We start from the raw sequence: 10,047 nt of genomic DNA, 5'->3' as shown, positions 1-10,047 counted from the left end.
TACAATCTTTGGCTCACTTGGCCCAACGCTGGACGGTGAATGTAACATAAGAAGCATGATGTTCCATTTGGATGATAAGTATGGCTTGTGGAATTTGATCATCTTTTAGCATTAAAGCTTGTTTTTATATATAACCAAATCTGATTATTTCTCAAGGTCATTTACGATGAGTGGTTCTGGTCGGGTCCTGAAACTGGTTAACGGACATGGGTGGTGAACAGAGACAGAAATGAATGAACTCCAACAGTGAACAAGATCCTAAGATGCTTAAACTCCTCCACTTGGGTCAGGACAATCTTCCCTGACCCAAATAAGGCGCTCTACCCTTTTCCAGCTCAAGACCATGGCCTTGGATCTGGAGGTACTGATCCTCCTCCCGGCCGCTTCACACTCATCTGCATCCTGCTCCAGTAAAGCTGTAGATCATGACCTGATGAAGCCAGTAGGGCCACATCATCTGCCAAAAGCAGAGGTGTGATCCCAAGGCCACCAAAATGGATCCCTTCAGAACCCCGGTTGTGCAGAACGTGGCCTCGGACAGAAAACACCCAAATCCAAAAATCTAATCAAATTTTATTTATATATCACATTTCAACAACAAGGCATTTCAAAGAGCTTTACACCATAAAAACACAAACATACAAAGTCATAGAAACACGACCAACAACTGAAACATTACATTTTCTCACTACATATCAGATTGTTTATTAATGTTCCATTAATTAGCGCATGGCTCTCATCTCGGGTCATGATGAGATGAGACTTTCTAGTTAGAACCTCTCAACCTCACACACCAGCTCAGGCTCCCACCAGAGAGGTGATGCCCACTGATAAAAAGTCTTATCACCCAGGGTCAGATGGCCAAGGTCCCCTCCCTCGGCCTTCTAACATCCCACATTGCACCCAGCCCTTTTGGCCCACAGTTGGTGAGCCCTTGGGAAGGTGAACCCACTGTTGGCTGAGCCTGGCCAGACTCCATGTGTTTTGGCACCAGATGCTTGCCACGGAGCACCAACTCCAGGCCCGGCTCCAGGGTGGTGCCCTGGTGACCTGCGTCCAGGTGAGGGGACACTGTATCCATTAACTGTGCTCTTCATAAAGGGTCTTGGGCTGCTCTTTGTCTGGTTCATCACCTCTAGCATAGGGTGACCCTACAAGGGGTATGAAACCCCTGACAGCATAACTCCTAGAGTCACTTCAGCACTCAAACCCTTTCATCACGATAAGGTGGCAGCCTATGGAGGTGAAGAGAAAATAGGAAATATATTTTTTAAATACAAAATTGCCTAAAAAATAATAAAATGGGTCAAAATGAATTAAAAATGAGCGTACCTCATTGTTCCAGTCTACTAAAACAATTTTACACTGATTTCGAGTAATTGGGTGAAAGTTTAGTGAGAACTCCTGCTCGGGTTCTCACTAAAACCAGGAAGATAGAGCACATAACACCAGTTTTAAAGTCCCTACACTGACTCCCTGTAGCTCATAGACTAGAATAGAAAAATACTGTTGTTAGTTTATAAATCACTGAACGGTTTAGTACCTCAATACATTACAGATCTGCTGTTGCATCAACCTTCCAGACCCCTCAGGTCTTCTGGTTCTGGTTCTGGTCTGCTCTGCATCCAGAACCAGAACCAAACAAGGAGAAGCAGCATTCAGCTTCCATGCACCACAAATTTGGAACAAACGTACAGAAAACTGTAAAACAGCTGAAACACTGAGTGCCTTTAAATCTCGACTAAAAACCCACCTGTTTAGAGTTGTATTTGAAACGTAATCAATTACGAATTTAATGACAGTTCTTAACTTAATTTCTTTGATTGTTGCATGACTCTGTGTTTTCATATTTTTATTATGTAAAGCACTTTGAAATGCCTTGGTGCTGAAATGTGCTGTTCAAATAAAATTTGATTGATTGATTGATTGATGACCTAGAAGCCAATATAAAAATACCTACAAATTATAAAAAGGACTCAAATCGAATATAAATGACTGTGCCTCATCTATACAGACTGGTAGAATTATTTCAAAGTGATTTTGAGTCATTAGGTGACATGACCTGGAAGCTATTGAATAAAAACCCTCAATTTTGGTGAAAAAAATTCCTAAAAAATGGAAAATTATTTAAAATGGAAAAAAAAATGACTGTGCCTCATCTATAGAGACTAGTAAAACAATTTCAAAGTGATTTTGAATCAATAGGTCCCATGACCTGGAAGATATTGAAGAAAAACCCTAAATTTTGACGAAAAAAATTAATAAAAAATGGAAAATGGCTAAAAATGGAAAACAAATGTGCCTCATCTAAAGAGACTAGTATAATTATTTCAAAGTGATTCTGAGTCATTAGGTCACATGACCTGGAAGCTATTGAAGAAACCATTATATTATTTAATATTAAAATTATTGAAAATATTGAATTTAAAATTTTATAGATGCTATTTTGGCTCATGTAAAAGCCTGAATTAGCACTGACAATTAGTTCGTTGGTTACAATTCAAGGCATTTATTAACGTTTCTTTGACAGGAATGTTTGGTTCGGTAATTTGTTGACAGTCCCTAAGTCAACCTTCGGGCGCTGCGGCCGGGAGCGGTGGAGAACCGCTGGCCGACAGTAGCGTTCATAAATCGGATCAACCTTGAGCTAAACGCCGCTTACTCCCCGGAGCTCGAATATCGAATATCCAACTTGAAACTAACTTCACTGCGGTCATTAACGGTAGCATCTCCCGGAAAATTACGACTTTACTAAGACTGCCTGTCTCGGTCTCACCTAAGACAGCATACAAACAAAACCCGGAAAGTCGCCATCCATCAGTTATCTTAAAAGATTCTAGACTTGGCGCAAGTGGTATTTCTTTTTGAAATAAAACACGGGAAAATTGGGTGTGGGACATCCAAGAGAAGGAGAAGGGGGGAGGGACTGGGGTCTCTAGGAGGTAGCGAGAACTAATATGCTAGCATTACATGGTGTAAGATTAACAACGGCCCAAACCCGTGTTTTAAATGAAGTTTTAAGATAATGTATCAAACCTCATGCGCAAAATAAAATATACCACAGAAATATGAAAGCATAGACTCACCGTTGGGGTTGGGTTTGCATTCGCCTCCATGGTCGCTAGCCTCGGTGATGCTGGTATTTCTTCACTATGACACCTGCGTCATGTGATTGGCTGGGTGTTGAAATCTGACAACGATTGCTAATGTCTGTGACCTGAAGTAACCTTGCCATTTTTGTACAGCGAATTTTTAGACGCTGAATTTGAGACGGCGAATTTGAGCAAGTTGAATTTTTAGGACACTGAAAATATTGCATTTGAATTTTTAAAAGTTGAATTTTTTTATATGCTGAATTTTTTTTAACACTGAAAAAATATATATTGAAAATTTTATCTTTGAAATAGGAATGTGAATTTTTTTAACATATGAAAATTGCAAACATGTACAAATAATGACACTGAATTTTAAAAAAAATTGAATTCAGATGCATTTTTTATTCAAATTCTGATGGCACATATTTACTTCCATACATGTGAAGTAATGCAATTCATGTAAAATACATTAAAATGAATTAGTTGCACAATTAAGTGAGATTTGACAACAATTTCACTGAAAGAGTCAGAAAAACTCTGACGGAGTTGACATCTGACGGAGTTGACGAAATGCCAAACTACCTCAATTTATATGATGTTATTCTGAAGGAGGCCATATTGTAGCTCGTCAGGTCCATGAAATCTTTACATTATACCAAAATTAATCTTTTATTTCGCAAAATTTCATCAAAGTTTTGTAAATTGTCAGTTATGGAGTTGACACATCATGGTTGTGACAAACAACTTAGGAATAAAACAGAAGAAAAAACTAAAGAATAACTTAAGCTAACCGGAGCTAACTAGCCCTCCTAGCAAAGGAAGAGAAAAGACAACGTCATGGGGTCCTCAGAAGTTCTGGTGCCCCCTAATAATGCCTGATTTTTTTACATTCTTTTCATTTCTGACGGTGTTGACAAAAACTAAGGACAAATTTCAACGGAGTTGGAAAATATCTAAAAATTATTTTTAATTCAATTTATCGATACTTTTATAATTATTTATATGACTACTTATACTTAATTGTCATAATATATAATTTTAGTATTTCTTTAATTGTTTTAAACTATAAGAATGTATTGAGTTCTGCTACTGGACAAGGGCTTTTACAGGCATCATCCACCGACTACAATGTTTAAAATAAAAAAATATTCAGCAAAAAAAAGAAAAATATACATTGTTGTGCTCACATGACCCAGGTTAGTTTAGTTAGATATTTGAAAAAAATATATTTTGTGTATATTTTATTCAAATTTCATGCTTTATCCATAGGACCTGTTTTGTCCCTATTCTCAAGAATCACTGATTTGTATTATGAAAAGCAGTTCTAATTGAACAAAGAAAATGTGTTCTAGTTTTTGCTGTTCTGTATAAATTAGTAATTTACAAGAAATGTTTCTGAAAATCCTACCTGGAACGAGTTACACCTCTAGCTGTGATGCTAATGTATTTCATGAATAATGTTAGTGTGATTTTTATGCAGATTTTGCAAAACACAATGTAATTATTTAACATTGTTGTACTTGTTAAATATTTTGAGCTTGTTAAATATTTTGAGCCTGCCTGTGTTTTTTAAATGCTAAAGCAATAATACTTCTGGATATTATTAGTTATTTACTGATTTCACCAATTAACTACATGATATGTGTTTTTAAAGACTTATACATGCACTTCCAATAAGGCAGTTTTCATAACTTTTACCTTGAAATACTGAACTTCCCGACTTTTCCGCGTGTTTTGACAGAGCCAAGATGCACAATCTTTCAGAACCAATCTGCTGCCATTGTGCTCCCTTCCACACCTTTCATTCCTTGTTCATTCATCATTCAAACCTTATAGGTAGGATTAGCTTTTCCCTAATTATTTGAATTTCTCCGAGGCACACGGAGGCTCATACCACTCAGTCACGCCCCACCCAGGGTGTCTGCACAGTTCCGGGCCGTGGGACAATTAGCTGTAATAGCAGGAAGCTAGTTAGCGTTATCTGCTGCCGTGGCGGCCTCCATTGGCACTGCCAGACCCTGCACCGGTCACGTAGAGGCTCAGACAGGGAGCCTGGACGGGGAGGAGGAGGAGGAGTCAGACCAGTCCTGACGCCCTCGGGCAAATGGCCCGAGAGGACATCTGCGATGCACGTCTGGCCGTGTTCATGTCACATTTACAAATCAGATGTCAGGAAACAAAAGAGTGTAGAGTTTGCCTTTAAATCCAAGCTAAACAGGCCTGAAACTGAGCTGACGTCTCGTCTGAGTCTCCTGTTGGTGTCTTGTGTGACAGACAGCCGGACAGCCGCCTCCCCCTCTGGGTGCTCATTGTTCCTGCAGCACGTTTCTCTTCCTGTGCGCACGGCAATCGAGCACATCCTCGGGAGTAAGCTGGGTGTGTGTTAGAGAGCACAGGAGTGACGGCAGGAATAGTGCTGAAAAGTGTAAGAGGATGTGGACAGGGAAGCCCAAAAGAAAAAGACAAAACACAATAAACAACAGAAATCCCTGGATGCCTCTCAGACACAACAGCAGTCACGTAGGTTTCACCAGCTCCAGGTCACATCAGCAGACTGACGGGCGCTCAGAGCGGGCAGGATTCAGGGAGATTGTATTTCTGCACTGTGTATGTCCGGCACGGTGCCTGTTTTTGTACCGTTTGTAAGCCTAAGATCAAAGGCACAACAATAATTAAACAAAAATGTAACAAAAAATGCACAGGATCTCTGAATGCTTTTTAATCAATGTATTTAATATTTATAAAGTGCGCGCATTTGATTTATTTTAAACAATTAACTGATTTGGATTAGATAAAATCAAACGGTTAATGTTTGCATAACACAGCATTTCTGAATACATCGTAACCTGATGGATCAGCTGGTTTGTTGCTCTAAAAATCCAGAGCTGAAAATGAGTCAGACACCAAAATCCAGTAATCTGTCCTTCACAATCATCCTGGAACAAACTAATCGAGTAAAATGCTCTGCCCTCTTAGCGCCTGTGCACATACCTAACAAGTGTTTTAGATTATGAGCTGGATGGCTTCCTCAGCCCTGTTTGTCTGATACCACAAAATACAACCAGTTGCTATTAAATGTAATCTCATTAGTAAAAAAAAGTTCACCTGTGCATAATTCAATCACAGTATAAATACTCATAATTGAAAAACTTTCATAAGAAGTTCTGTTTGCAGTTTGCCGCAATATGTTGAGAACACAGAAAACATGTGGGAAAAGCTGCTCTATGGTCTGATGAGGGCTTTACTACTTAGCTACATGCAACATGCTAGGCATGTCTGACAACGTACACAGCACATCTCCGTGACGACACTGTTACCACGGTGAAACACGCTGGTCGTCCCGTTGACAGATTGTCCCACCTGAGCAGTGGACCTCTGAAGCTCCTTCAGAGTTACCTTTCATCTCTTGGCTTGCTTTTCATTTCGTTTCCATGCCAACTGATGTCTGCAGAATCTGTGATGGATCTTTTGTTTCTTTACTCATTGGACATTCTGACCTTGGGGAGAAAAACACGGACATTTGGGTCAACGGGAATTGTCCCATGAATGTTTTACTCGTGAATAGTCTTCCTCACTGTATAATGATCAGCTAACATTGTTTGGAAACGGGCAATTCACTCCTGATGCATTTCTTCCTTTGCGTCGTTCCCATTGCAGGAAGGGTTTACGGTTTTGTCCTCGACTGCATTGTGTCCATTAGAAGCTTTTTCTTCTTTATCCTGATCACAGCAGAAAAATCGAATGACTGAAGACAAAAGGTAAAGTAACTGGTGATGCTGTTGTGCAAGTGTCTCAGTTGGTGAGCAGCTTCTAATTAAATATTAAAAATAAATCAGTTTACCATGAACTTCCTTATAATATCCTCTTAATTCGCTTTTTTAAATTTGCGTTCCAGGGATGCATTTGACAATAAACCTGCATTCGGTCACATATCGGTTCACTCAGAGACAGATTGACTGACTTCCACCCTGTTGTTCAAATATAGATAGCTGGTTTCAAACTGGCCACTGTTGGTTAGCTGTGAGTCAGTCAGGCATGTAAACCCACAACATAAATATAGACCATCGACAATGGCGGCTTTGGGAAACCGCTTGATTATTTTCTTACAGTGCCAGATACAACTAATGCACTTTAAGCACCTTTTTTAACACCTTGAGGTCAAAAGGACATATAATAAATAGTTCATGAGCCTCATTATTAAAAAATAAACAAAACTAGTTGAAGTCAATTTTTGTGTGTAAAGATCTGTGTCACACAGCGAGAGAAGCTGCTGCACTGATCTGTTGAGGCAGGAAAACTGATGTGTGAAATGAACTATGACTACTATCTGGACTGAGCTGATAAGTTTAGTGTGTGTGTGTGTGTGTGTGTGTGTGTCTCTGTGTGTGTGCGTTTGATAAAGTAGATGAGTTACCGTATGTGTTTATGTATTAAATCCCCCCCCCCATCAACAGCAGCATCAGTCTACAAAGGAGGCTGAGATAAGCCCCACTAACAGCTTACGGTAAAACCGCATGGATACGTGCCAGCTTCCCATCGTTTCAATACGGCTCGACTCTAAACACTTTTTCCAACGGTACCTAACAGTTCCATGGAAAATAGCATTTTGCTTTTTCAGCAAGACAAGTTCTGTATTTTCCCACGAGAAGCTCTGAGGTATCTGAGTTGACCTTCGCGAAGCTCCCACATTGTCGCTCACTGTTGCTTCCTCGGGCTAAATGTCAGACGTTTAAACGAATCATTGTAATCCTCGACTCTTTTTTTGTGTCAGAGATCACTGAGAGGTTGGTGGAAGTGCTTGGAGGACAACATCCTCTGCGGAAATTTGAGTAAAAATATAAACTTCTGCCAAAGAGCTCGCAGCCCATTGCCGTGTTTGGACTTTCATTCACTCATGTGATGGCATGCAAAATAAACTACAGGATAAATAAACAAAGCTCCATTCTGGTAAGTTATTAGAAGGACCGGGTTGGGGTCAACAACCTCCCATGTTGTCCGGTGAAGGCTGCAATCAAAATTCAGCCACATGCAAAGGAAAGGAGGTTTCTCAGATATCAAATACTGCGGTTGATCCCAGAAGTATAGACAACCCCGGTGCATAAGGACAGACTTTTGTTCTGATGCAGGACGTGTGTGCAGTTGCCCTGGGCGACATTAGAAAGAGAATGGTTTATAACGTCACTGATAATATCACTTATTCATCACTGTGTGCAAATTTTCTTCAGCTTTTTTTGCAATTAGTGAGGAGTTGGCATGCATTATGCTGCTGGCAGTGGGGGAGATTATTTCACGTCCTCTGAATGGGACTGGACTGCATTTTATCCCAGGTCAAGATCCTGAAATTTTTTAACAAAGAAGACTAAGTTAACTCAGAATGTATTTCAGCAAAGTATTAATTTGGTCACACTTTTGCCATGCCACCTGTAAATGCTTTATTTTTCTAACATGTTTTTTTTATTTCAGTTAAATTGTACAAAATACACAGAATGCCACTTTTAAAGAGGAAAATAATTAAATGATTTATGATAATCACTTCTTAATTGTGATAAACATCTGTTAGTTTTGCAGATCCACTGAATGTAAGATGGTCTAGGTTTCAGGGAAGAGAAGCTCTTTCAGTATGTTGCCGTGCTTGTCTGCAAACATTTTTTGCTTAGTCTACAGACGTACTTTATTGAGAGATACTTAAATTTAGATGCACTGACTGCAGCGCAGCCCACCATCTGTCTTCCTCCAATTGTTGCTGCTGATTGTATTTTGAATTTCAGTGTCGTACAGTAACGGGGACAGTTCCAGCCATAGTCTGACAAAATTACACAGTGTGACTCCCGATGCCAGACTGATTTAAAAAAAAAACTAAAAAAAGAACATCACCATTAGGCTAGGTATGAATGTAAAATAAACCAGATCTGCTGAAAAAGATATATTTGTGGGTTGCACAAAGATGTCTGGGATAATTTTCTAACCCAAATATTTGGCTTATAGTTGGGACAGAGGTTGAGCAGTTTTTGCGAAACATTTGGTCAAAAATGTAGACGTGGTTTGTAGGTTAACAAAACTTGTAGTCGCTAACTAGTATGTTGCTAGCATACTCTATGCTAACTACAGAGGCCATTTTGAACTAATAAACAATCTGACCAGATTTCACAGAACCTCTTCCACAGGATAAAATAACAATTCTTAATATTGTAAAATGATTTAAGTTTTAATCTACGTTAACACTTCAACATGTAAAATGTGTTTGGTTACTAAACGTTGACCTTTCACTTTCTAAGTAGTTAGCGCAAGCTAGTGTTAGCTGTTTCACACTTTGACCAAAGAATTAGTCATAAAGTCTAAAACATATAAAATAGATAATATTTTACACTCTGTGTAATACAATTGGCTGTCAAACATCTTATTAGACATTTAGGGTCCAGTTATGCCAGTCCAGTTACATCGAATGCTAGCTTGCTGGGAAAGTCTGATTTGTTTGGTGAGGAGCGAACTGCAAAGTAGTTAGAATCAAAGAAGAAAACACCTGTTTATCTAAGGGCTTATTTTATACCTATATTTGCTGTTGAGTTTTTGAACTTGTAGCTTTTTTTTTGCGGAGAAAATTGAAAGTCAAAAAGAAAACTTGTCACCACAAACCACACGAGAACATTGTTGTTTGTTTGTTGGTTGTCTATTTAATCCTGAGAAGTACTAAGTACAGGTAGAAGGTGCTGCACTCTGAGCATTTAGTCTCTGTCATTTGTATTGTTCTATTTTCTATTTGAATTTTGAGATTGTCTGAGCAGCATATTAAATGGATTACATTTTCAGACTCTGTACATGACATTCGGTTACAAAATAGCTGTTTTTACAAACTGTTCATATTTTCACAAATCACCAAGATTCGTTGTCATGAGCAGGGCCAGCTTGTTCCCACATTGCTGTCAAATTATGTCATTCTTTCAGAATGTTCTGC

At 39.1% G+C, this 10,047-nt stretch overlaps 1 long non-coding RNA gene across 1 annotated transcript; it reads right to left on the bottom strand.

Annotated features, from left to right (window-relative positions):
* Nucleotides 1-556: 556 nt before the first annotated feature.
* Nucleotides 557-3,844, bottom strand: LOC148155094 (uncharacterized). The gene is made up of 2 exons (XR_015765735.1): nt 3,087-3,844; nt 557-1,235 (listed from the first exon to the last, which is right to left on the bottom strand). It is a non-coding gene; the product is annotated as an uncharacterized LOC148155094 (long non-coding RNA).
* Between the last annotated feature and the right edge of the window lie 6,203 nt (nt 3,845-10,047).

The sequence above is a fragment of the Poecilia mexicana genome, unplaced genomic scaffold (genome assembly GCF_051168715.1).
Source record: "Poecilia mexicana isolate PSO_F unplaced genomic scaffold, ASM5116871v1 scaffold_16, whole genome shotgun sequence".
NCBI classification, from domain to species: domain Eukaryota; kingdom Metazoa; phylum Chordata; class Actinopteri; order Cyprinodontiformes; family Poeciliidae; genus Poecilia; species Poecilia mexicana.
This window is presented reverse-complemented; position numbering and strand designations above follow the sequence as displayed.